This window comes from Xenopus laevis, chromosome 6L (genome assembly GCF_017654675.1).
Source record: "Xenopus laevis strain J_2021 chromosome 6L, Xenopus_laevis_v10.1, whole genome shotgun sequence".
Classification (NCBI taxonomy): Eukaryota; Metazoa; Chordata; class Amphibia; order Anura; family Pipidae; genus Xenopus; species Xenopus laevis.
The window spans coordinates 13389203-13416434 of record NC_054381.1 but is presented as its reverse complement, the minus strand read 5'-3'; the positions used below and the strand labels follow the sequence as shown (position 1 = coordinate 13416434).

The following is a 27232-nucleotide window of genomic DNA, read 5'->3' as shown; positions in this document are numbered from 1 at the left end:
TTTTTGTCTCTGGCCTTCTCCCACAGCGGACTGGTGGCCCAGGGCACACCAGGCCACTGCCTCAGAGGCCCCCCCACCGCAAAGCCCCCTCCAGCCCCCAGCTGAGCCACAACCACAAGCCACAGGCAAGGGCTTCATGGAGGCAGTGGGTCTGGGGCCACCATGTTTGTTCCCGGTGTCCCGCCAGCCTAGTCCGACCCTGTTCTCCCATGTCTTTTATCCAGTCTTTCTATATCTCATATTCTCCTCTGGCTGTCGAACCCTAACCCTTCTCTTCAACCCCATTCTCTTCTTTCTCTTCTGTTGTTTCCTCCCAGGTCTCTTCTTACTCTTACTTTGCCTTCTCCTCTCTTCTTTGTACCTGTCATCAGTCGCCAAGGTCTCTGGTGACGGCTCACGCTTCTAGGAGCCCTTCACTACTCGGATGCCGCCAGGTCTTAAAGTGAGAGAACCAAGGCGAGGGTCCTGGCAGGCAAGGGAAACAGAACAGGTGGCAGGAGGAGTGGGGAACGAGTAAGAATAGTCGTGAAACAGGCCAAGGTCAATAACCAATCACAGCACAATACAGAGTCAGGATCCGGAAGGGTAATCAGTAAAGAGGCAATGGTCCGAAGATTACCGAAGCGGCTGAAGGTGGCGCCCCTGAACTCCGCTGGTCAGAATCTGCACAGAGGGGTAAGTAAAGAGTTAGGGGTATTTGCCCGGGGGGGCAGCTAAGCTGGGGGTGAGGAGGGATTGGATCAATTATCCAGCACACTTGACACATTCAAGAATTTTTCCTTCATAGGGTGCCCGCAATGGAATGTGTTCATCCCCACATACCTTCAACTGCAGATATACAAAGATTGCAGCACTCCAAATGAATAATAAAACCGCCTTTATTCCAAGTACAGCATAGCGACGTTTCGGACCCACACGGTCCTTTTTCAAGCTAACAAAGCATCATTAGCACTTCCCTTTTTATACCCAAATCAACTAGTGGTCACCACCCATAACTGCATATATTAGAATTTAAACATCCATATCTCAGGGTTTGTATATAATTTATACACATTACTATAGTAATCACCAACAAATGGGATTTCATGTGTTTCATCATAGTATATAATAATACACAGATATATATACGACCATCTATTCTTTTGTTCCTGTATGGTCAATGAGATGATGTTTTCTAGAAGATAAAGAGTATAACACAATTAAAACCGATTTTTTTTTTTTTTTTTTTTTTGAGGAGGAGGGATTGGGTCTATGTAGGGTATGGGGGTATGGGATTTTTTTATTAAGGGTTTGTTTCTCCTTTAAGAAATGTTTGAGTTTTTTCATAACACACCAGTTAATAGTGCTGCTTCACCACAATTCTGCACTGAAATCCATTTTTCAAAAGAGCAAACATATTCTTTTTAAATATTTAATTTTGAAATCTGACATGGGGCTAGACGTGTTGTTAGTTTCCGAGGTGCCTTTAGTTATGTAACTTGTGCTCTGATAAACTTCAGTCACTCTTGCACTTCAAATTGGAGTGAAACCACACACCTCCCTTTCCACGCAGCAACCAATCAGCAGAACAGTGGGAAGGTAACCAGATAACAGCTCTCTGACACAAGATAACAGCTTCCTGGTATATATGAAAATAGCACTTAATAGTAAAAATCCAAGTCCCACTGGGTTGGAGAAACAACAGCTTATTAGAAAGCACTTCCATTGTGAAATCCTGGCTCTTTCAAAAAGCACAGGATTGGGCACAATGACAGACTCCTTTTAATATAATCCAAGCAGAAACATTAGGAATGGGACACAGGTCCATCCAACATTAATAGTAAATGATTAACACAGATGGTTCTATAGGTGACTGCCTATATGGATTTCTCTTTCTGTAATGGGTACTTTATTTAGGCAGGCCACTGACTGCACCATGATAAGCAGGACATAATTTTTCAATGTAGTTAAAAGCAAAATAAATACAATTTTGTAAATCAAGACTGTCACATTAGAAATATGGAATATCACAATGAATCAGGTTACATTAAATCTAACTTGGCTAAATCAATACAAAACGCTCTATATCTATTCAATGAGAGATGAGGGAGTGTCTCTGTATAATGTCACATCTCTTAAAACAAACAAAGTGAATGTATAAAATACTAGGTGCCTTGTTTGTTATTTTCTCAAGCCTCAAGGAACTGCACAGGGATCAATATGTAATAAAAGCAAACATCCCTGCTGAAAGCAATAGAAGTAAATATACACATAAATCCAATGTACAAGATCCATACAGGAAAAACCAAATGAAAAGAGGAATTTATTGCAGAATACCCAGAACGGATGTATTGCTAAGGGCCACAGCAGGTGCATTTGGATATATTAATAGCTTACAGCAAATTCTACTGTTTATTTATTAAAGGCTATTCCCTGTGCTGCTTGGAGAATGGAAGGAAATTGTAATGAACTGCACATAATGGAATAACTCCGATTACTTTCCTGTTATATTATTGTGCAGTTCCATAGGCACTTTCAGGATTAATGTACAGAATTTGCACATGCAACTGAAGCACTGAGATATGACCTAAAGAGGCTTTAGGATTACATACACATATGTATGTATATATTACTCTTCAAAGGACCCGCACTCCAATTTCGTGAATGTATTAACTTTTATTCATACTTGTGTACCCAACGTTTATATATATATATATATATATATATATATATATATATATAAACGTTGGGCTTATATATATATATATATATATATATATGTATTTATGAGAGGAGTCGGCACTCACGGCACAAAGTTCACCTGGGTGCAGTGTCCAAAATAAGATTCAATATTGTACAAATAAGGTCCGCACTCTCAGGACTTAGGAAAAATTAAGACATTTTCAAGGCCTCTGAAGAGGTCGAAACGTCAGTCTCCTATGTGAATCGGTCAGACCTTATTTGTACAATATATATATTTATATATATATACAGTATAGACAATTACAAGAGTCCTCAGCACTCAACCCATTATCAATATATTTAAGACAGAGACATTTTGTGCATACTGCTACTGAAAAATGCTTTCCCCTTTAAACAAAACAGGGATTGTTTGTCCATATATTGCAATATATTTAAGCTGCCAACTACGTCAAAGTCATCCCATATCTGGCCAGTCCTATGCTCAATTTTCATCTGATTCATTAAGAATTCTATTGCTTCATTATACATTTTACAAAGGCAGAGGCGTAACCAGAGGGGAGCGGGCCCTGGCGCGAGACGTGCAGCCGGGCCCCGCCCCCCTCCGTACGGCCGGAAACGGCCGCAGAACTGAGTGGTGTGCGAGCTGCCGGGGGGCCCTGAGGGGGTGCGGGATCAACCTGACTATAGTTGGAGAGGGTGGGAGCTAAAACATGGAGCTGGTCACTGCTATATATATATAGTAGAACACCAATTTTATGTATCCTGATGTCTTGTCCCATAGAGGCTTTTTTTCCAGAATGTATGCCTGGAATAATATATAGATGGATGGATGGTAAGATAGAGAGAGAGAGAGAGAGAGAGAGAGAGAGAGAGAGAGAGAGAGAGAGAGAGAGAGAGAGAGAGAGAGAGAAGTGATAGATGGATAGATAGATAGACAGACGGACAGACGATAGATAGATAGATAGATAGATAGATAGATAGATAGATAGATAGATAGATGGATGGATGGATAGATAGATAGATAGATAGATAGATAGATAGATAGATAGATAGATAGATAGATTTTTCATGTTATTTATAGTCAACTGACAAAAACCAACCAATGAAGGATATGAAACATCAAAAGCAGCTGGGAAGCACCAAATGGGGGTTGAAAGAAGAATATCCCTGGAAGGATCCTCAGGTTATTGACGGTGCCTAGAGAACATTGAACCGTTGCTTTTGAAGAACATAGAAATATAGTACAAACCATGTTGTCTTGTTTTTCCTAGTGAGGCCACACATATCTCAGGTAAGTCCCAGCAGATGGAAGCACTGAGCTAAATCACAGGTACCAGGTTCCCTACTGCTGCTACTCACTATTTACAGGTGTTGCACTCGGCTCACTTTCACTTCTTCAGTCTGTTCTAATGCTACTTATTAGCAGTGTTCCCCTGGGCAAATGCCTTCACTGGAGCCCAACTTTATCTCCAATTAAATTCAATTCTCTCAATGAAATTCAAATGATTAACTATTAACTCTGGGGTCAGAGAATACACCTTTGCACAGTCTGCGCTCCCCTTCTTATCCCATTGCCTACTGCAAGGTTTCTCATGAGCTTCTGCCTGTCCTGCAAATGTTCCCCAAAGACCCAGCTATTTAATGAAGCCAATTCATTCAATATTACATTTTAAGAAGTCATCAAACCATAAAGAATCACCACCAATTAATTTCAACACCTTATGTGTACCCTTTCCCATAAAATGGTCTCGGATACACCTACATTTGCCTTATGGTGCATACATGATAGCCCTATTCTGCATGCATTTAAATCAGGGTCAGACTGTCGTACCAGAATACCAGATGTTCCTGTGGGCCCAGCCCCGTACAACTCCCATCATCCCACCATCTATATCCAGCATCAAACTGGAGGGTTGGAGGCCCACTGAGGCTTACACAACGGGGCAACGACCCCCTCTGGGTCCCCTGCCTCTGCTGCAATCCCCCTACAGGCCCCCGCCTCAGTCGCAACCCCCCCCCAGGCCCTATGCAAACCTGCCTTATAGTGGCAGCCGCAAATGTGGCTGGAGGGTTGGCGAGATCAGGGGCAGCGAGGGTTGTAGACAGGTGCGGGTCTGGGTCAGTATTTATATATACAAAATATGTATTTGTGCTTTACCTTTGCTAAGCACTAGATGGCACTGTGACACACTAAATATGTTTCTTTTGTTTCTCGTGACAGATGGCATACAAAAATCATCAAAATAATCTGAATCCATACTCTCACATTGAACAAAGGCAAAACAATATGCATTACAGTCCCTGCAACTGTAGAGATGGGCCTGAAGTGCAATTTGAAAAAGATGTCATGTTTCTGGAGTATTACTCAGAGTTCCCTGTATAACTCAGCCTGCAGCCTTGTGCCTTTATATGGTCACAGAACCCCTCGGTGACTTCTAATATCCTTATCATTTACAGTAGGGGGTACATTATACCTTATAATACATGAGTGATACTCAGAGTTCCCTGTATAACTCAGCCTGCAGCCTTGTGCCTTTATATGGTCACAGAACCCCTCAGTGACTTCTAATATCCTTATCATTTACAGTAGGGGGTACATTATCCCTTATAATACATGAGTGATACTCAGAGTTCCCTGTATAACTCAGCCTTGTGCCTTTATATGGTCACAGAACAACCCCTCAGTGACTTCTAATATCCTTATCATTTACAGTAGGGGGTACATTATCCCTTATAATACATGAGTGATACTCAGAGTTCCCTGTATAACTCAGCCTGCAGCCTTGTGCCTTTATATGGTCACAGAACCCCTCAGTGACTTCTAATATCCTTATCATTTACAGTAGGGGGTACATTATCCCTTATAATACATGAGTGATACTCAGAGTTCCCTGTATAACTCAGCCTTGTGCCTTTATATGGTCACAGAACAACCCCTCAGTGACTTCTAATATCCTTATCATTTAGAGTAGGGGGTACATTATCCCTTATAATACATGAGTGATACTCAGAGTTCCCTGTATAACTCAGCCTGCAGCCTTGTGCCTTTATATGGTCACAGAACCCCTCAGTGACTTCTAATATCCTTATCATTTACAGTAGGAGGTACATTATTCCCTGCATGGCACTATCCAGGCAGTTGGTTGTGGCTAGAGTTGCTGTCCCAGAGCACTGTTGTGCTGGGTTTGGTTCTAACCAGTGCAAGGAGTTTTATGTTCTCCCTGAGTCTGCATTGGGTTTCCTATGGGTACTGGGTGTTCTTCCCCAGTACACAATGGCAGATTCATTAAAGAGGTTGTTCACCTTTAAGTTAACTTTTAGTATGATGTAGACAGTTATAATCTGAGACAATTTGCCTTGGTTTTCATTTTTTAAATTTCAGCAATCTGGTTCCTAGGATCCAAATTCCCCTAGCAATCATGCATTCATTTGAATAAGAGACTGGGATATGGATAGGAGAGGGACTGAATAAAAAGATGAGTAATAAAAAGTAGCAATAACAATAAATGTGAAGCCTTATATTTTAGATGGGGGTCAGCGACCCCCATTTGAAAGCTGTAAAGAACCAGAAGAAGAAGGCTAATTATTTAAATAAAAATGAAAAAATGAAGACCAATTGAAAAGCTGCTTAGAATTGGCCATTCTATAACATACTAAAAGTTACCTGAAGGGCGAACCACCCTTTTAAGAGACCTGGAGGAGAACTGACTTTGGCTACATTGTTTCAAGAGTCAGAACCAGAGAACAGAAAGGGACAGACGGGAACTGCTTTCAATAGCGATTACATTTACAAATAACTTTGTGAGCCATCCCTTTAACCATGTTGACTGTATGTAGATGGTAGACTGTAAGCTCTATGGAATATGCTGGCGCTATACAGATAAACAATACCAAGAAATAACGGTTGTGCCACAAACCCTAACATACTGTCATACACATGCTCACACGCCGAGCTTGAGTTCCGCGAAAACCTCAGTATTTTCACTTACCCCTTTACTGGATATAAATTGCATTATTCCTACATACTGAAAAGTCCACATTAATACACTGAGCAGTTAATAAAGAGCTGAGGGGGAAATCTTAGCACCAGCAATAACGTGGGATATGTCATGCCCTTGACTCCTTTAGACAAATCCAATTATGAAATCCCAGCAATAAAGACAAGGCTGTCATAAAAATCCGGCAGTAGTTACCTTAATTACTATGGAACTGACAGATACATTTTATGGGACGGGATTCCAGAAGCCGTAATTTGCTGTCACGTCCTCTGCCGTTACCTGGAGTGATAACATTAGATGTGACTTCTCCTAATGGTAACTGTCTGCGCTGACGAGTTCATTCCTCCAACGTCGGAAATAAAAATTTCCTTCCCTTTCCTCTGGCCTTGGGTTAACCCAGCATAGAAAGAATTTCCAATATCTACGGAAAAGGAACAATGGGGCAAATTCACTAATGGGCGAATTGTCCCCAGTGAACGCTTCAACACACTTCGCGCCACTTCGACAGGGGCAAATTCGTTACCACTACACTAATTCACTAAAATGTTGCATCCTGGGCGCCGAACATGGCGACTTTTTGCTAGTGTTATTTCGGCAGAGCTAGCGTTTCAAAGTGAACTGTTGCTAGCGATCGCTTCTGCCTAGCGAAACTTCGTTAGTCCTCTTACGCTTAGGTCAATTTGAATAGGGCAGGTACATTAAAGTCGTATGGACGTCTTTATTAGGGATGTTGGTGCACATCCTTGAAGTGGACACTTTTTATACAAATTATAAAAATGTCCAAGGAACCTGACAACTCTGGTGAAAGAGGTAACATTCTGTAAAATTCGCAATCTTAGTGAATTTGCAGAGTTACGCCCATTCGCTAGAGTAAAAAGTCATCTGGCGGTAGAATGCGAACGAACGCTAGCGACTGTCCCGTTTTGCTAGCGAATTGTCGCCTACACCTGTTAGTAAATTGTCGATATCCCTGCGGATTCTGGCGAAATGCCGCTGGAGTTAGCCGCTTCGCCCTTTAGTGAATCTGTCCCAATATGTCTTGCCATAGCAAGAGTATTCCATGTATTTAGTCTTAGCCCAACCACTGCAGTCACTGCACATTCAGTTGAATGGAAAACATACAAATATCTCAAAGTCGCTTTTGAAAGTTCTCCGGTGATCCCAATGGGACAGGGTGGGCTTCTGCCCCTATCAAAGCAGGCAAGGGCTTTCTATCACTGTGGTTCTGCCTAAGTATAAAGAAACTGTTAAATGTTTAACTATTTAGAGGGTACCCAAACTAGAGGGTACCCAAACTAGATTCCTCCTACCCACATAACTATAGACCCTAGACCTACTGCTGTTTCCCTGAAATAAAAACAGGTGGCTTAGAGCAGCCAGAGCACCATAAGTCACTTATAAGTAGGGTTGAACTATTTTTGGATTCAGCTGAACCCCCGAATCCTTTAAAAGATCCAGCTGAATGCTGACCCTAGTCCAAACCCTAATTTACATATACAAATGAGTGTGGGAAGGGAAAATAGAGCCGCACTAACACATTAAAAAATGTTTACTTCCTTGTTTTGTGACAAAAAATCACGATTTTAAGGATTTGGATTCAGTTTGGCCAGGCACGAGGATTCGGCCAAATCTGAATCTTGCTGAAAAATACTGAACTGAATCCTTGATTTGATACATACATCCCTACTTATAAGATATTCTAGATCTCTCTCCTACACCCTCTCAGATCAGAGGGTGAATATATGTGTCCATAGGATAAGGCAGTGTAGGCCCCTAGGCCCAGTTAGATAGGGGACCCATTGATTGAGGTTAGCCACAGGTTCAGTGCAGGGGATCAAAGAGAAAATCAAGACATTTCAGTAACAATCCGGGACTGCGGGTTGTGGTGTCAAAATTGGGACTGTCCCGCAAAGAACTGGGTGAATTCACCCTTAAGTGAATTTGCTCCATAGTGGGAAGAAGGTCCCTGCCCCATAGAGCTTACAGTCTAAATATATGTGCTGCTATAGGCATCAGCCGGTGACTGCTATTAGACTGAAGGCAGTCGCTATGAGAGGTTTCACAGTGATGAAGGGGTTACATGCGATTTCATTTTCCCATGCAGATATATGTAACAAGGCCTGCTATTCAGTGATACTGATTGCCATTCAATACCCTCTTTGGAAGTGTGCCCAGTGGAAGCAGTACAAAGATATTTACGCTCATGGGAGCTAATTAGCAACAGTCCGTATCTCACAATTGCTCAGAGAGGCTTACTCCAATCACAATCAATTAATTGTGAAAAAAATGAATAAACACAAAATAAAAACAAGACTAGAACTCCTTTCACCCCTATTCACGCTCCTATTGATAATAATGCCCTTTCCCCAATGCATTGGGCTTTCTTCACACTCTGTGTTCATAGGAAATAATAATATTTAGTTACGCTTATGGGTTTTTTATACAAATTTTTGAATGATGGATAAAAATGTCATTCTAAGCAACTTCTGTCAAAGGCAAATTTTCAGCGGATGTGCAATTGCCATTAAAAGCAGTGTCTCCCTGACTGCTTATATTTGCTGCACTGCTGGTTATGAATCCTGAAACAACACAGCAGAAGTCGGGAGATTAAAGGGGTTTTTCACCTTTAAATTAACTATTAGTATGATGTCGAGAGTGATATTCTGAGACAATTTGCAATTGGTTTTCTATTTTTTTTTTTGTGGTTCTCAATTGTTTAGCTTTTTATTCAGCAGTTTTCCGGTTTGCAGTTTCAGCAATCTGGTTCCTAGGGTCCAAATGACCCTAGCAACCATGCATAGATTTGAATAGACTGGAATATGAATAGGAGAGGTCTGAATAGAAACATGAGTAATAAAAAGTAGCAATAACAATACATTTGTAGCCTTACAGAGCATTTGTGATTTTAGGTGATGTCAGCAACCAACATTTGAAAGCTGGAAGAGGCAGGCAAATCATTTTAAAAACTATGAAAAAGAAGGCCAATTGTAAAGTTACTCAGAATTAGCCATTCTATGACATACTACAACTTACATGAAGGGTGAACCACCCCCTTAAAGGAGAACTAAATCCTAAAAATGAATGTGGCTAAAAATGTCATATTTTATTAAATGAATTCATTGCACCAGCCTAAAGTTTCAGCTTGTCAATAGCAGCAATGATCCAGGACTTCAAACTTGTCACAGGGGGTCACCATCTTGGAAAGTGTCTGTGACACTCACATGCTCAGTGGGCTCTGATTGGCTGTTGAGAAGCTAAGCTTAGGGCTCGTCACTAATTATCCAGCAGAAAATGAGCTTCCCCTGTAATATAAGCTGATGCTACAGGTTTGCTGATTATTAAATTATGATGCTTATTGCACTGGTTTCTGTGCTGCCATGTAGTAATTATGTGTATTAATTACTAATCAGCCTTATATTGTGACATTTCTATTCTATGTGTACTGTATATTGTGAGTGGGTCCCTAAGCTCAGTAAGTGACAGCAGCACAGAGCATGTGCAGCGAATCAGCAGAAAAGAAGATGGGGAGCTACTGGGGCATCTTTGGAGACACAGATCTTTACTGCTAAAGGGCTGTGGTTGCCTTGGGCTGGCATCCAAACCACATTTTCACACTGCTGTATTTCAAAGGATTAAGACTTCTAGATTTAGATTTCTGAGAAAGTTTCCCATTAGGCCTTTCTACCTGCCAGCGGTTGCCTCTCACTATCCATAGCTTTTTGTTGTTTCTTTTCTCAAAATTTTTGCAAGATTTCCCTGGAAATTCTAATTTTTACTTTGTAGCTGTACATGGATTGCATTTGCCATGATCTTCTCACGCTTTATTTTTTGATATTCCTTCCAGATAAAGCAAGAATGTTTTGCTCTTGGGTTGGCGCTTCATATATTATATATATATATATATATCCTAAGATCAAACTTTCATTAGAGTGAATAATAAAACCGTTATTACATATGCCGCTCGCTGTAGCACAGCCAAGAGAATATAAGAAACTGGCATGAAGGATTCTAATAATTCCTAGAAAAATACAAAAAAAAAACATTATAGAGGGTTAGAGCCAGGATATCAAGTATCCATATGGGAAAATATCAGTGGTGTAATAAGCTTTGAGCTGTAAGCTTCTTGGAGAGCAGTTGATAAGAAATTCGCCTAAGCTGGAATATTGCAACAATGGGGATAAGTGAAATGCGTTAGGTTACATCCTCTGATTTGTTCATCTACTTATTCAGGTTTCAATTGAGCTTTAAGGGGGAAATTACTATTTGGAGTCTTGGTCTGTTGCTAGCAGGGCCACAATCAGGTGGGCACAGTTGTTCTGGGTCCCGCGGGTTTTTGTCTTAGGGTGGCCCGGCCATGCTTCACTTACTTTTGGGGGGGGCCTGGCCTGTGGCCACCAATGTTTGTTTTTTTAACTTAAAGGAGGGTCCTGGCCAACAATGGCCATCTTTTTTTTTTTTACTTTCGGGGGGCTGATCACCAATGGCTTTTTATAACATGTGTGGGAGGGGCTGGCCATCAATGGCTAACCCTTACCCTAATTACACTGGTTTCTGTGCTGCCATGTAGTAAGTATGTGTATTAATTACTAATCAGCCTTATATTGTGACATATTCTATATATCTATATATGTACTGTATATTTTGAGTGGGTCCCTAAGCTCAGTAAGTGACAGCAGCACAGAGCATGTGCAGTGAATCAGCAGAAAAGAAGATGGGGAGCTACTGGGGCATCTTTGGAAACACAGATCTTTACTGCTAAAGGGCTGTGGTTGCCTTGGGCTGGTACAGAAGCACAAAACACCATGTACAACATTTCTAGCTACTTCTTTAGTTTAACTTTCCTTGTCCTTTAAATGTAAAAGGTACACATACCTAACATAAAATTCACTTGTAGGAATGAGTGACTTGCTGTAGCCAGCTCTTCATTGCACAGAATAGAATAGGGCACGTTCTATTTACACATGTATATATAAATAAATATATATACATATTCTATTACTTAGAATATATAAGCAACAAAATGGAAAATATGTGTTAACACATTTGAAGTCGTCGCCCAGAGCGAAACACACACAAGCAGCATATGTAATAATGTAATGTGTAATGTGTAATGTGTCAGTAGGTTGTGGACAGTGTAACCACCCACAGAATTCACATCTGTCGTAAGTTCCCTGTGGTGCTCTGAGCCCCCGCACTCTCTACCAGCAGAATTGTGTTGTCGTTGAGCTGCTACAGAAAATGTGAACTGAATGCATGTGACTCATGGTGCATAAATTGTTAATACCTGTGAAAAGCAACTAAAGCAGACAGGCTTTACCAAGGATGTGCAGAACCAAGCACCTCCCCCCCTGCCAAGACCCCAAATAACACTCTTACCTCCCCATGTGGCCCTGATAGCGGCTGCAGAAAGAATAAGGTATGTGGAGGGCGTGGGGGGTGCATGCCCCTAAATCGACAGCTCCTGTGCACCCCGGACCTCCAACCCCAATCCAATTATGTATGTTCTGTAATTAACAGGCCTGCGAAGGACAAAAAGCACAGATTCTTAAAGGAGAACTAAAGCTTAACCAAAAATGTAGCTAGAAATGTTGTACATTATATTTTGCGCTTCTGTACCAGCACAAGGCAACCACAGCCCTTTAGCAGCAAAGATCTGTGTCTCCAAAGATGCCCCAGTAGCCCCCCATCTTCTTTTCTGCTGATTCACTGCACATGCTCTGTGCTGCTGTCACTTACTGAGCTTAGGGACCCACTCACAATATACAGTACACATAGAATAGAAATGTCACAATATAAGGCTGATTAGTAATTAATACACATAATTACTACATGGCAGCACAGAAACCAGTACAATTAGAATCAGAATTTAATAATCAGCAAACCTGTAGCATCAGCTTATATTACAGGGGAAGCTGATTTTCTGCTGGATAATTAGTGACGAGCCCTAAGCTTAGCTTCTCAACAGCCAATCAGAGCCCACTGAGCATGTGAGTGTCACAGACACTTTCCAAGATGGTGACCCCCTGTGACAAGTTTGAAGCCCTGAATCATTTCTGTTATTCAGAAACTGAAACTTTAGGCTAGTACAATAAATTCAGTATATAAAATATGGCGTTTTTAACCATATTCATTTTTAGGGTTTAGTTCTCCTTTAAAAACTGTTACATTGTCTAAAATGGAACATATGGTCAGGATCAGAAGTATAATAACAAATACGCTTAAAAACAGCTTCAAAATGATGGTAGGAATTATCGGCTCCTGTAACAAGACAACCGAGAAAAGAGAGGTGAAGTGAGTGAAATTACATTTTAGATGCAGTTAGCTGGATTCTTGTGATCTCACCCCACTCAGCAAAAATAGATTCGCTTGTGAAACACATTCTGTACAACTGAATTACTGCGGCAGCACCAGCATATTCTTCAAATTCATTTAAAGGGACCTTTGAAATAATATGAGTGTTATGTTGCTGCAGCCCTAATTCAGTTTTAGTGGCCATAACGCTGCAGAACAAGCCACTTCTATGCCCTCTTGCGACCTTTTGTGTTTATTGTAGGGATGAGCCAAAATACCAAAATACAAGTATGGGAGCTGTTTTCCAGAATGCTTGGGACATGTGGTGTTCTGGATAAGGAGTCTTTCCGTAATTTGGATTAGGCATGCACCGAATCCACTTTTTTGGATTCGGCCGAACCCCCGAATCCTTTGCGAAAGATTTGGCCGAATACCGGTCATCACAGCAATTACCAAAGAAAGTCCTCCGATTGAGGAACCAGCACGGGCACTTTATAACTTCTCCTCTTCTATTTTTTCTATTTTTAACAGGGACTTTTCTATAATTTATTTCTGATACTGGACTGTTGGCACAGTTCATCAATTTAATTTATTTTATCGGATGGCGCAGAACTATTTATACACAAATGTGGTCTAATTAATTAATTCATTACATGAAATGCCTACATTTCTGATTTATAGGCTATAGATGAATTTATTTTCAATTGCGGTTTATTTAATCCATTCACCACGTGAAATGTTTAAACCATTGATTTATGGCGTAGAGATGAACTTATATGAACTTGTGGTTTATTCATAAACTTAATTTAATGCATGAAATGATATAATTAATTAATTTAATTCCATATTGGGTAATGGTGATTAACAGAAACGATGATTGTTTAAATAAAATTTAGTGAATTTTTAAACGCAAATTTCGGGTTTTCCAGATAATGGATCCCATATTTTACACAAAAATCATCTCTGGCCAATTTAATAACCATCAATAGACATATGTTATATATCAATAATAGTGCACAATTGACACACAACCAATCTCATCAGTCAGTTATTTGTTTTGTGACTTCTTTTGTTACGTTGCCCCAGGGCCCCTATTTCTCCAACCCAACCCCTCATCTGCCCGTGTTTAGCTGCTCTAAGATATTTTATTATTTATCTTAATAACAGTGGTTTCCTGCTTGTTCTGATGTGAATTCAGTAGCACTAAATCCCCAAACAACCCCCCCCTTCAGCTAAATCTGTAAGCCTCTTGACTGTGTATTGAGAAATTATTGATTATATACGTATAGCACATGAGAGCATCCAAAAAGAGCAGGGCAACTGATAGAATTTCAGACAATAAAAAGGCCAACAGAGCAGTCATTTTTTGAGCTGAGCACCAATACAATTCCAGAAAATGACAGTTTTGTACTGTTCCAGCGCTTAGATATTGATGTACAAGGCTCCTCTTTATTTAGACCGGTGGGACATTACGGATAGTTAAATGAAGTGTAACATAATAAAGAAATGTGAAGAATCAAAGGCTGACATGAAAGAGAACCTGGCGTGCCTAAATCAATAGAGGATAAAGGAAGCGTAATACACATGCACTACAGGTGACAAAGGAAGCATTATATATGTGAATTGTGCCGATAATTAAAAAGCAAGAACATGTGTAAAATACTTTTTTCATTTGCCTGCTGATGGCCCTATATATGCAGATAGCCAAGTTGCACTTTTCGGGATTGTTATGTCAGGTCAATTGACTGCTTTGTGGTTCTGTTTTCTTTAATTGATATTGGACCCCTGGCATAAATACCAATGGGAACTGCACGGCCATTATTCCCAGCAAGGTAGCTCTAGCTACAACAAATACTGAAACATACCCTCAGAGTCACTTTAGGATATTTCCCAAATAGCTCCCTGAATAGGGACAGCAGCTGCCAAAATCCTACTTGCAGGTTATATTTAATGACTTCAAATTGCCATCAGGAGGTATTACCGTCCTTATTTGTAGCACTTTTTTGCTGGATTGCTTAGAATTTATTGTTTTTCAACATCCCATCCTTCAATCCTGATGGTTGCTGGAGGACTATTTGTGGCTCTGTGTATTTGAAATGCCAGCACCTATTTTGAATCCCAATCCAGACCTGGCAGGCTCTATTATTCCACACTTCTGGTGAGGAAAACATTTTTTGTATGATAGGTGCCCCTTAACAGCACTTACTGAGCCCATATACCACCTTCAAAGTAACAAATACATAATTAGAAGGTGAAACGGGAATTGGACTGGCATCCTATCCCACCCCCAAGCTCAAGCATCTGAAGAACAAAATGTGTATTAACAAATCCTTAAACTTTAAGGTACTTATTCAAACCCCAGAAGAGTTTATAGCCTTGATCCATCCAGATTTTGCTCCTATGAAATTGCTTTTAAAGAAAAATAATCCCATTTTTGTTCCAATTCTATCCAACATTGAGTAGGAAATTCTCTATTACCGTTAAAAAAGCTCCTAGTTGGAGGTCTCCAGAAGTTGACAGTATTCTGAGTTCCACGCATCCATCTTCTGCGTCTTCGGTAAGCTGACTGGGAGGAATTTCCGTGTAATTCCGCACATGCACGCTTGTCACAAACCGGCAAAATGCTCCAACTGCGCATGCGCAGAAATACCGAGCTCCCAGTCAGCTTACAGAGGACTCAGAAGATGGATGCGTTTAACTCCGCTGGAAGAATCTGCAACGAGGGGTAAGTATAGGGTTGCCACCTTTATTAAAATGTTTTACCGGCCAGTGGGGGGCGGGCACCAAAAGGGGGCGGTCCGTAATGGTAAAAGGGGCGGAGCTATGTGGTGTGCCGCAAAAGGGGCGGAGCAACATCGCAGAGACGTCCACAGCGCTGGAAAAAAGGTAAGTTCTTTGCGAATTGGGGCAGGCCAGGGGCTTTTTTAAAGGGTATTACAAATTATCGGCAATTGCATTGCCGGTAAATTTGTAATACCGGCCCCGGCCTTGGCAGGTGTTTTACCGGCTAGCCTGGAGGGAGGGGGGGTCTACCTGGGGTCTATAGGGTTTTTTTTGCAAAAGGGTTGCCTTCTCCTTTAAGGACTGGAGTCCAAAACTGCCCCCATACTCCAGACGAGGCCTCACCAGGGACCTATAAAGAGACATAATTATGTTTTCATCCCTTGAGTTAATGCCCTTTTTCTATACAAGACAGAACTTTATTTGCTTTAGTAGCCACAGAATGACACTGCCCAGAATTAGACAACGTGTTATCTACAAAGACCCCTAGATCCTTCTCATTTAAGGAAACTCCCAACACTCTGCCATTTAGTGTATAACTTGCATTTATATTATTTTTGCCAAAGTGCATAACCTGCATTTATCAACATTGAACCTCATTTTCCAGTTTGCTGGCCAGTTTCCCAACTTAGACAAATCACTGTGTAAAGTAGCAGCATCCTGCATGGAACCTATAGTTTTATACTTGTCATTTCATTTCATCTCCTTCTCTGCTAATTTAGAAGCTCAGCCGCTTACAGAAAGGGAGCGCGCTCTGACTTCGGGTACGAGCCTGACAGAAACACCAGTCACCCACCTGACGTCACATCCCCGCCCTGTCCCCTCAGGCCCTTTCTTGACACTGACAGTCAGCCTGGCAGCCGACGGGATCACGCGACTCCCCCCGAACCTGACGTCACCGCAAAACCCGGAAGAGAGTCGTAAGGAGCGCTGTGTTTCTGGGAATCCTCAGTCGTGCGTGAGCGGGGCACGTGATCAGTATGAGCGACGACTCCCATCAGGCGGAGTCTGGTACTCAGGTATTAGCCAGTGTCTGGCGGCTGGATTTGCTGGAATGGAGTCAGAGATGTATCAGTGTGTGTGGGGGAAGCAGGAAGTTGTAGTGCAAAGATTTCTAGATAACAATACGGTTGAGACAGGATAGGGGTTACATTATAGGCTGTGGCCCTTGGCAGGAGCTTGGAATACTCTCTATGGAGGGGCCCCTGGTGGAACACTTGCATTCTGGCCTTTTACTTTATAAAAAGAATCCATATTTGACTAGCTTCCCCTCTGCAAACAGTGACTCTATAGGACCTGAATGTGAGACAAGAATCTGCTTTAATTTGCTTGTTTACTTCAAGAAACAACTACATTGTCCTTCAGTCCTTCTATTATTCGTATTTAATTCTGACTTACAAACTGCTGCCCGGTTGCTAGACGAATTAAGCACTAGCGACCAGCGAATGTTTAATTCCAAGCCTGACTGCTGAACAACAAAAAATTTAAAGAATTTTAAAACCAATTACAAAAGTGACCAATTGCATAGCATACCACTGTTTTGTCTCATACTAAAGGATCGTTTTAAAGGGGTTGTTCACCTTCAAATTAACTTTTAGTCTGATGTAGAGAGGGATATTCTGAGACAATTTGCAATTGGTTTTCATTTTTTATTATTTGTGTTTTTTTGAGTTATTTAGCGTTTGATTTATCTTTTTTGTTTTTTATAGTTTGTAATTCAGCAATCTGGTTGCTAATGTCCAAATTCCCCAAGCAACTATGCATTGATTTGAATAAGAGACTGGAATATGAACAGGAGAGGATTGAATAGAAGGATCAGTAATAAATAGTAGCAATAACAATACATTTGTAGCCTTACAGAGCATTTGTTTTTTAGATGGGGTCAATGACCCCCATTTGAAAGCTGGAAAGAGTCCGAAGAAGAGGTAAATCATTTAGAAACTAAAAATAATTTAATGAAGAAATTGAAACATTGTTTGGAATTGGCCATACTAAAAGTTAACTTAAAGGTGAACCACATCTTTAAATTAACTTTTAGTATGTTGTAGAGAGTGATATTCTGAGACAAAATGCAACACATTTTCATTTTTTATTCAGCGGATCAGCAGTTTGCAGTTTCAGCAATCTGGTTGCTAGGGTCCAAATTACTCTAGCAGGTTAACTTAAAGGTGAACCACCCCTTTAAAGGAGAAGTAAAGGTTAAAACGAAGTTAGCTTTATCAGAAAGGTCTATATAAATACACCAGTAAACCCTCAAAGTAATGCTGATCCGAGTCCTCTGTCAAAAGAAACACCACATTTCTTTCCTTCTATTGTGTACTCATGGGCTTCTGTATCAGACTTCCTGTTTTCAGCTTAAACCTCCAGGGCTAGGGCTTGAGCATGCTCAGTTTGCTTCTCTCTCCCCCCCTGCCGTAATCTGAGCCCAGAGCTATGAGTGAGCAGGGAGAGACTCAGGCAGGAAGTGATTTTACACCAAGCTAATATGGCAGCTGCTATCCTAAACACACAGAGAGAGAGTGTCTAGAGCTGTTACTCAGGTACAGTAAAGCATTCTGCAGAATAAATATAGTGTCATAGCTGCACTATTGTGGCTTATCTATTGGCAATAAAATGTCTCTGTAACTTTCCTTCTCCTTTAAGGTGCAATGCCTGTATAAAGTGATGCTGACATGTTGCAGATGTTTACAGGTGTATCACTGTCTGGCCTCCCTCAGCCCCCCATTATTTATGTATGTCCACCTGTTTAGCTGTAGCTTCTGGTCTGGTGATACTGGGCTTGTTGGTGGGACAAAGACTCTATGGGGGCCACACTGAGGCAACGTGTTCCTTAAGGGCAGAGACACGCGCTCAGATTCAGGAAGATTAGTCGCCCGGTGACAAATCTCCTCTTCTTCAGGGTGACTAATCTCCCCGGAACAACCCTCCTGCCGGCTAGAATGTAAATCGATGGCGGGATGTGCTTTGTTTTCCCAAATCGCCCGAAGTTGCCTCACAAGGAAACTTTGAGCAACTACTGAAAACAAAGTTCTCTGAGTGCCATCCCGCCGGTGGCAGTTCGGGGAGATTAGTCGCCCCGAAGAAGAGGAGATTTACGCTGGGCGACTAATCTCCCCGAATCTGAACGTGTGTCTCTGCCCTTAAAGTGATATTAACACATTAACAGATGAGGTTTTTCTCTCCCCAAGCTCCTCGCTAGACTGGAAGGCCGCAATTCCCTGAAGGATCTTGAGCCACTGCTGTTTGCCGATGAAGGGTGCCCAGTTCATGGTAAGAACGAGACAGCTTTTAAGCTGATTATTTATGATAAAGCTATCCTGGGCAAGCTGCTGCCTTCTCGACGCTATTGAACTGCAGCTCCCTGGCATCTCAAGGATGCTGGTGGAAACAGTGGTTTCTGGAGACTCTTTGATTTTTTTTTTGAGTCGTTTAAAGGGCAAGGTAAGACTCGAGTATTGGGGGGTACCCCCATCCCATAACAACATTTCTAATCTTTTTTCCAAGTGGCCATCTGCAGTAAAGCTCCTCAGGCCATAGTTTTTTGAATCGTCTGTTAAAGGGCAACAAAAAGAAAACATGACCTAAAAATGTCAAATTGTTCTACGTTGTGATGCCTCTTCCCCACCTTTACAGTCTGTCTCTTAAGGTGGCCATACACGGGCCGATAAAAGATGCCGACAGACTGTGTCGGCAGCTTATTGGCCCGTGTATGGGGGCCCCCGACGGGCTTCCCCGATCGAGATCTGGCCGAAAGTCGGCCAGATCTCGATCGGATGGGGTTAAAAATCCCGTCGGATCGCGCCCGCATCTGTTCGTTGATGCGGTCCCGCAATCCGACCGCCCGTTTGCGAACGTGAAGGATCCGATCGTTGGGCCCTAGGGCCCACGATCGGATCAGCCCGATATTGCCCACCTCAAGGTGGGCATATCGGAGGGAGATCCGCTCGTTTGGCGACATCGCCAAACGAGCGGATCTATCCGTGTATGGCCACCTTTAGACAGCACCTCATCTCTGGCAGTATACACAGGGCTGCTGTATGTGGGAATGTGCACGGCAGCTTCATTCAGCAGAAACTAAAGGCATCACATTTAACCCATTTTAAAGGCACATTTAACCCATGTCAGAAACTTTTCTTTTCTGCAGGGGAGGAATGCTGTATATTTTGACAAAATGGGATAACCATTGCTGAATACTCATATTCGAACTCAGTAGTCAGTGGATAAACTTCCTAAGTAGCTCAACGATCAATTTTCACATTTAACGGGTATGGGATCCGTTATGCGGAAACCCGTTATCCAGAATGCTCTGAATTATGGAAAGGCTTTCTCCCATAGACTCTGTTTTATTTAAATACTCCAAATTTTTAAAAATGATTTCCTTTTTCTCTGTAATAATAAAACAGTAGCTTGTACTTGATCCCAACTAAGATACAATTAATCCTTATTGGAGGCAAAACCAGCCTATTGGGTTTATTAAATGTTTAAATGATTTTCTAGTAGAAGGTATGAAGATCAAAATTATGGAAAGATCCATTATCCGGAAAGCCCCTGGTCCTGAGCATTCTGGATAACAGGTCCCATACCTATACTCTGCCATGTGCCAGTTATCACATATATCAGATGTTCTTGTTCTAGATTATATCAAAGGGGTTGTTCACCTTTAAATTAACTTTTAGGGGCAGATTTAATAAGGATCGAATTTTTCTATGGTCAAAACTGTCAAATTCTACTAGGAAATTATCCAAACTCGATTCAAGTTTTTAAAAAATTCTAATTCGAGATTTGTTTCGAGAGTTGTTTGTAGCCTTCCTGACATTCAAGTTTTTTTCGGAGAAAAAACTCAAATCGAGTTTGGTCAAATTCAATTATAGTTTTCTACTCCGCAAAATTCGTCCGAGTTAAAGATATTCTATTTTTATAATAATTGAATATTCAATTTCGAGTACAATCGAATTCATGTGCATAAAAAAAACGTGAATTCAAAATTCAAATATTTATAAATGTGCCTCCCTGTATGATGTAGAGTGATCTTCTGAGACAATTTGCAATTGGTTTTCATTTATTATGAATTGTGATTTTTGAGTTATTTAGCTTTTTTTTTCAGCAGCTCTTCAGTTTGCAATTTCAGAAATCTGGTTGCTATGGTCCAAATTACCCTAGGAACCATGCATTAAATAGAATAAGAGACTGGAATAGGAATAGGAGAAGCCTGAATAGAAAGATGAGTAATAAAAAGTAGCAATAACAATACATTTGTAGTTTAAGGGGAGAGACACACACTGCAATTCGGGGAGATTAGACGCCCGGAGACAAATCTCCTCTTCTTTGGGGCGACTAATCTCCACGAACTGCCTTCCCGCCGGCTAGAATGAAAATCACCGGCGGGATGGCCCTCAGAGCGTTTCGTTTTTCCGAAGTCGCCCAGAGTTTCCTCGTGAGGCAACTTCGGAAGGCAGTTCGGGGAGATTAGTCGCCCTGAAGAAGAGAAGATTTGTCGCCGGGTGACTAATCTCCCCGAATCTGCCTGTGTGTCTCTGCCATTACAGAGCATTTCTTTTTAGATGGGGTCAGTGACCCCCATTTGAAAACTGGAAAGAGTCTGAAGAGGACGGCAAATAATTTAAAAAAAAACAATAGAAATTAAATAATGAAGACTAATTGAAAAGTTACTTAGAATGTCATTCTATAACATACTAAAAGTTAACTGAAAGGTGAACCATCCCTTTAAAATATCAAACAAAAAAGTCAGTGGTGCTCCTGGGAAGCCTGAGGCCACAACAAGCCCCCAGGGCCTCCAGCTCCTCAGTAGAAAAGCAAACATCTCTTTATAATGCTAAACACTCTTGCCTGATGCATCTATTTCTTATGTATGTCCTTATCTTGTTTATACTTGACATTCCCTCCCTTCTCTGCTGTGAGAATGCTAATTTCATGCACGTTACAGAGAATAAAGTGTAGCGTTGGGAAAGCAGGCATTGCATTTTAGAAATCAACAGGGAGATCAATAATAATTGATGGTGCTTTGGATACAGACAAGCATGGGTGAAGTCAATAAAAATCAGAAAAACCACGTAAAAAAGAAGAAGAAAATAGAGAAAACAACTCAGAGCAGCCAAGGTTCTCCGTATCTCCATAATAACAACATTGTATTCACAGTCAGCACTGATCCCATGGAATCTTAAAGTACAAGGCTATTTTACATAGAATCTACCCTTGAATTACTTTCTTTGCCAATTTGGACCCCCACAGATATGAATTTTTTTGTAACATTGCAGTTTGGATGCTTAACCTCTGATTTGTTTCTAATCCCGCCCCCTTCATATTCGACTTTGGGCATTTTCACGCCCAAGACAAAGCAATCATTTCAGCCGTAGTTATGAGACAGGAAAGGACCATTGATGTCAGTCATGTTGGTAATTCAGAATCATGGCTGATAAGTGTCCAGAGCCGAGCATTTCCTAGTACAGGTATAGGATCCGTTATCTGGAAACCCGTTATGCAGAAAGCTCAGAAGTATGGGAAGGTCATCTTCCGTAGAGTCCATTTTAATGCAATAATTCAAAATTTTAAAACATATTTCTTTTTTCTCTGTAATAATAAAACAGTAGCTTGTACTTGATCCCAACTAGGGGGCAGATTTACCCATGGTTAATTACCCTCGATATTCGACCGTCTAAGTAAAATCCTTCGACTTCGAATATCGAAGTCGAAGGATTTTGCGCTATTCCTACGATCGAACGATGGAAGGAATAATCGTTCAATCGAACGATGAAATCCTTCGAATTGAACGATTCAAAGGATTTTAATCCAGGATATTCCTTCGATCAGAAAATTGTTAGGAAGCCTATGGGGACCTTCCCATAGAATTTTTTAAAGAGACAGTACTTCGACTATCGAATGGTCGAATAGTCGAACGATTTTTAGTTCGAATTGTTCGATTCGAAGGTCGAAGTAGCCCATTCGATGGTCGAAGTAGCCAAAAAAAAAACATTTGAAATTTGAACTATTTTTCCTCTATTCCTTCACTCGAACTAAGTAAATGGGCCCCTAGGATATAATTTATCCCTATTGGAAGTAGGGTTGCCACATTGTTTGGAAAAAAATACTGGCCTTCCTATATATTTATCTTTTTTCCTTATTAATAACATTGGGATCAAAAATCATTTTTACCAGCCAGGCTGGCAAAATACTGGCCAGGTGGAAACCCTAATTGAAAGCAAAACCAGCCTATTGGGTTTATTTAATGTTTAAATCATTTTTAAGTAGACTTAGTGGAAGATTTATCAAGGATTGAATAGTAAATTCAAATTGAATTTTCAGGTTTCAAAATTCACACATTCAAATTTTAATCCCCCAATTCGAATGTAAATTTTAATGTGAGATGTATCACGCCTCGACCATGGAAACAGTCCTAATTTGAATATTCACCACCTAAAACCTGCCGAGTTCATTTACAAGTCAATGGCAGAGGTGGTTTAGCCATTTGGAGATGTTAATAGCCTTCCTGACATTCAAGGTTGTTTTTCTGGAGAAAAATTAAATTCGTACAAAGCAAATGCAATTCGAATTTTCGGGCTGGAACCATTCGATCGAATTTTAGCCATTTGAATTTCTTCTTAAATAACCTCCGAATTGTGAGTACATTCGAATATAAAAGAATTCAAATGAATTCGAAATTTGACCTTTGATTAAAGGGCCTCTTAAGGTATAAGTTATAAGTTCCAAATTACGGAAAGATTATGGAAACCCCAGGTCTCGAGCATTCTGGATAACAGGACCCATACCTGTAGCAGGTTTGGAAACACAGATGTAATAGAGAAACTGTAAATGAAATATTACCTTTTTGTGTTTTAGGGGAAACAATTTGTTAGGGACCCCCCTGTTAATTTAGTAGCTGACCCCATACTCTGGGCCAACAATGCACTTCTCTCAAACTTGCACTGGCCCTGGATAGTTTATGGCAGGACAGGCAGCTGCCATCTTGTTCCCAGCAGTCCTTTGTTCCAGGTCAGCCTTGGTGCAGGAACAGACCCCGAACTCTTTGGGAAAGTTTGATGGGAACAAATATGAACATGCCATGAACCACACGAGTTGGTGCAGTAAAGGTGTAAGAAAGAAAGGCTCTGGGAAGGTTTCAATTTAGAAGGCGCTCTTAAGGCTCCCATACACGGGCAGATATAAGATGCCCACAGATTAAGGCAACAATTTATTGCCCAGTGTATGGGGCCCTCCGACGGGCTTCCCTGATCGATATCTGACTGAAAGTCAGCCAGATGTCGATCAGCCAGCCTTAAAAATCCTGTTAGATCGAGGATCGCATCGATTCGTTGATGCAGTCCTCGATCCGACCACCCGTTTTCTCCTCAAGGTGGGCATATCAAGCACAGGTCCACTTATTTGGTCTGGCGACCTCACCAAACATGCAGATCTCCATATGTATGGCCAATTATAGTGACTTTAATCACATATCCTATCTCATGCATCTCCACTTTAAAAATCACACCAGCCTGGGGTATGGGGTAAGCATTTCAACTCACTGGGTGGGTCCCCTAAACAAACTGACTTTACCTTTCCTTGTCCTTTAAGTAATAACTGCAGAGGACTGATTGAGTACAAATGGAAAAGTAAAACGGGGTGGAAAAAAAGAAGATATAATTGTGTGTTTTTATATATATATATACTGTATATATAATACCCAAAAGCCATGAATATCTTGTAAATTATATCCTTATAAACGGTGAGTACTGATGTCATCAGTTATAAACGGTCAGTAGTGATGTCATTTCTGTCACAAGACTCAGTGAAACGTGTGTATTATAATAAATAAGGTACCCTCTGTTGCAAAATATGAGGATATTAGAAGTTACCTCAGAGTTCCATGACCTGATTAAAAACACTCGGACTTCGGCCTCGTGCTTTGTATGGTCATGAAACTCCTCGGTAACTTATAATATCCTTATATTTTACAAGAGGGGGTACTTTATTCACTATATATATATATATATATATATATATATATATATATATATATATCCCTCCACAGGTGAAATTGTTGAATTCTACGGCCCGGAAGGCACAGGAAAGACAGAGATGCTTTGCCATTTAATAGCACGCTGTATTCTGACAAAGTCGGAAGGTGGTCTTCAGGTGGAAGTGATCTATATAGACACAGACTATCACTTTGATATGCTCCGTCTGGTCACTATACTTGAGCATCGGCTGTTGCAGGATACGGAAGAAACTGTAAAGCAATGCCTGGGCAGGTTCTTCCTGGTGCACTGCAATAGCAGTGTCCAACTGTTGCTGACGCTCTATTCCCTTGAGAACATGTTTTGTAGCCACCCATCTCTTTGTCTCTTGATCATAGACAGTATATCCGCCTTTTACTGGATAGACAGGAATAACGGAGTTGAGACCTTTGCGAAGGCAAGAAAGTAACCTGCGGAAATGCACCGAGCTGCTCAGCAAACTTCTCAAAGAATACCAGTTGGTTCTGTTTGCGTCGACCCAAGCCCTCATGCAGAAGCCCCCAAACGATGGCGGCGAAGGTCATTCACGATCGGTCAAGCAGAACAGCTGCAGCGTGGGCTACAAACCCTACCTTTGCAAACTGTGGCAGCAGGTGGCAGCCCACAGGGTTTTATTTTCGAAAGAACAAAGGAATAACGAGCAGATATATTCCATCATGTCCTTCCATCTGAAAACGAGAAATGGCGTCAAACGTTATTTTAGAATTGCAGAATCAGGGGTTCAGTTTCTCTGATGGTTGTTTAAAGCTAAAGGCACACAGGTCATATTTAGTGCCGTGGTGCTTTTCATTCATATGAGCGGGGGCACTGGCAATGGAGTGCTGTCGGCTCACTTTGGTTTCATCGAGAGCACCACAGTTGATAAACGGTCCTGTGATCTATTGGCCTTTTATTCACAGTATCTGTGAGCTTCTCTTTTTACTTTTGTAGCTAAAAGTCCTTTTAGAAGTAGCACTTCAATTATGTATCTGCCTTATTAAAAGTCATTAAAGCTTGGGATTTTTTTTCTATAATATTTCAGGATTTTAAGCAAGCTGCACACATTATATATATACTGTGCTGTGCCCACAAATTTAGTCCATTTCATAGGGCTGATGTAGTGTTGCTGGCTGTCAGATGGTTCTGAAAAGCTGGCCATACACAGGCTGATAATGGCTTCTGACTTGGCAGCTCATTGTCCCATGTTTGGGGCTCTCCCAGATATCTATTAGGCAGACTAGATAATCCCATTTGTTGAGGCATCAGCACATTGATGTGGTTTGTTATGGTATTCTTCAAACAGTCTCCCTAGGCATGATCATGATTATTTGGAGAATAATGGGATCATCCTGATTTGGACCGAAGATTTGGTGGCCAAATTGGTTAATGATCTGCTCGTCTTAGACCCGCCCAGCTGATGACATCACAAAAGGGGCAGGACCAGGCACAAGTATATAAAACAGGAAGTCAGAAGTTGATAGTCTTCTCACAAGAGAACAAGTGAGGTCGGGTCGAACCTGCCCAACCCTACGGGTCCCATGGGTATCGGGCCGGCCCACACTTCACTTGTGGGAAAGTGCATAACAATAGTTGCCAACTACCCCTAACTTTCAAAGACACCAGTGTGGACTTTGAGTCTGTGCACATTTTTTCCCCTGGTTTTAAAACTGACCAACTGCCCATAATTATTCAGTATTTTGTAACCTATAACGGCATACTTCTTATGTTGGCCCGCTGGCAAAGTGTCCCTGGGAAATATTTTTGAATATTTTTTCTTAGGTAATAAATTACCCTCCATTATAGTAAGTCTGATCCTAAAGCATTCTGTTACTAAGTAAGTGCTAAGGGCCAAATTTAAAGAGGACCTGTCACCCAGACATAAAAATCTGTATAATAAAAGTCCTTTTTAATTTAAACATGAAATCCAAATTCTTTTTTTTTATTAAAACATCCATACCTGTTATAAGCTTGATTAAAAGTCTCAGCTGTCAATCATATATTGCCTGCTCCGTCTCTATCCCTTAGGCATAGAGGCGGGGCAGGCAATTACTTTCACTTTCCATTCTGCACTTCCTAGATGTCACTGCTCTCCCAACATTCTCCCTTCCTCATCACCTTCTAATTGTGTTACCAGTGCATGGGCATCAGGTCCCCCATTCTGGCACATAAACAAGATTTTGGTATGATGAAAATCTTGCCTTAATAACAGTGTTAACAAAATGGCTGCTGCCTACCTGCTGTGATTGTGAATTCCAAGACAAAAAAACAAGATTTAAATAATTTTTAAAGTGCAAGTGAAGTTTATTTTGCTTTACTAACATCGTAAAATAGGATATTGAATTATTTCTTAAGGTGACAGGTCCCCTTTAAGTTCAAATTGTCATGTTTTTTTCCCCAGAATATGAGTAATTGCCTTAATGTGCATGAAATTCACCAATACTGGGATAAGCTAGCAGTGCTTTTCCTGAATCG

At 41.0% G+C, this 27232-nt stretch overlaps 1 pseudogene; it reads left to right on the top strand.

The window, feature by feature from the left end:
* The first annotated feature begins 603 nt into the window (after positions 1-603).
* On the top strand, positions 604-25840 carry LOC108718731 (annotated as a pseudogene).
* The last annotated feature ends 1392 nt before the right edge of the window (positions 25841-27232 follow it).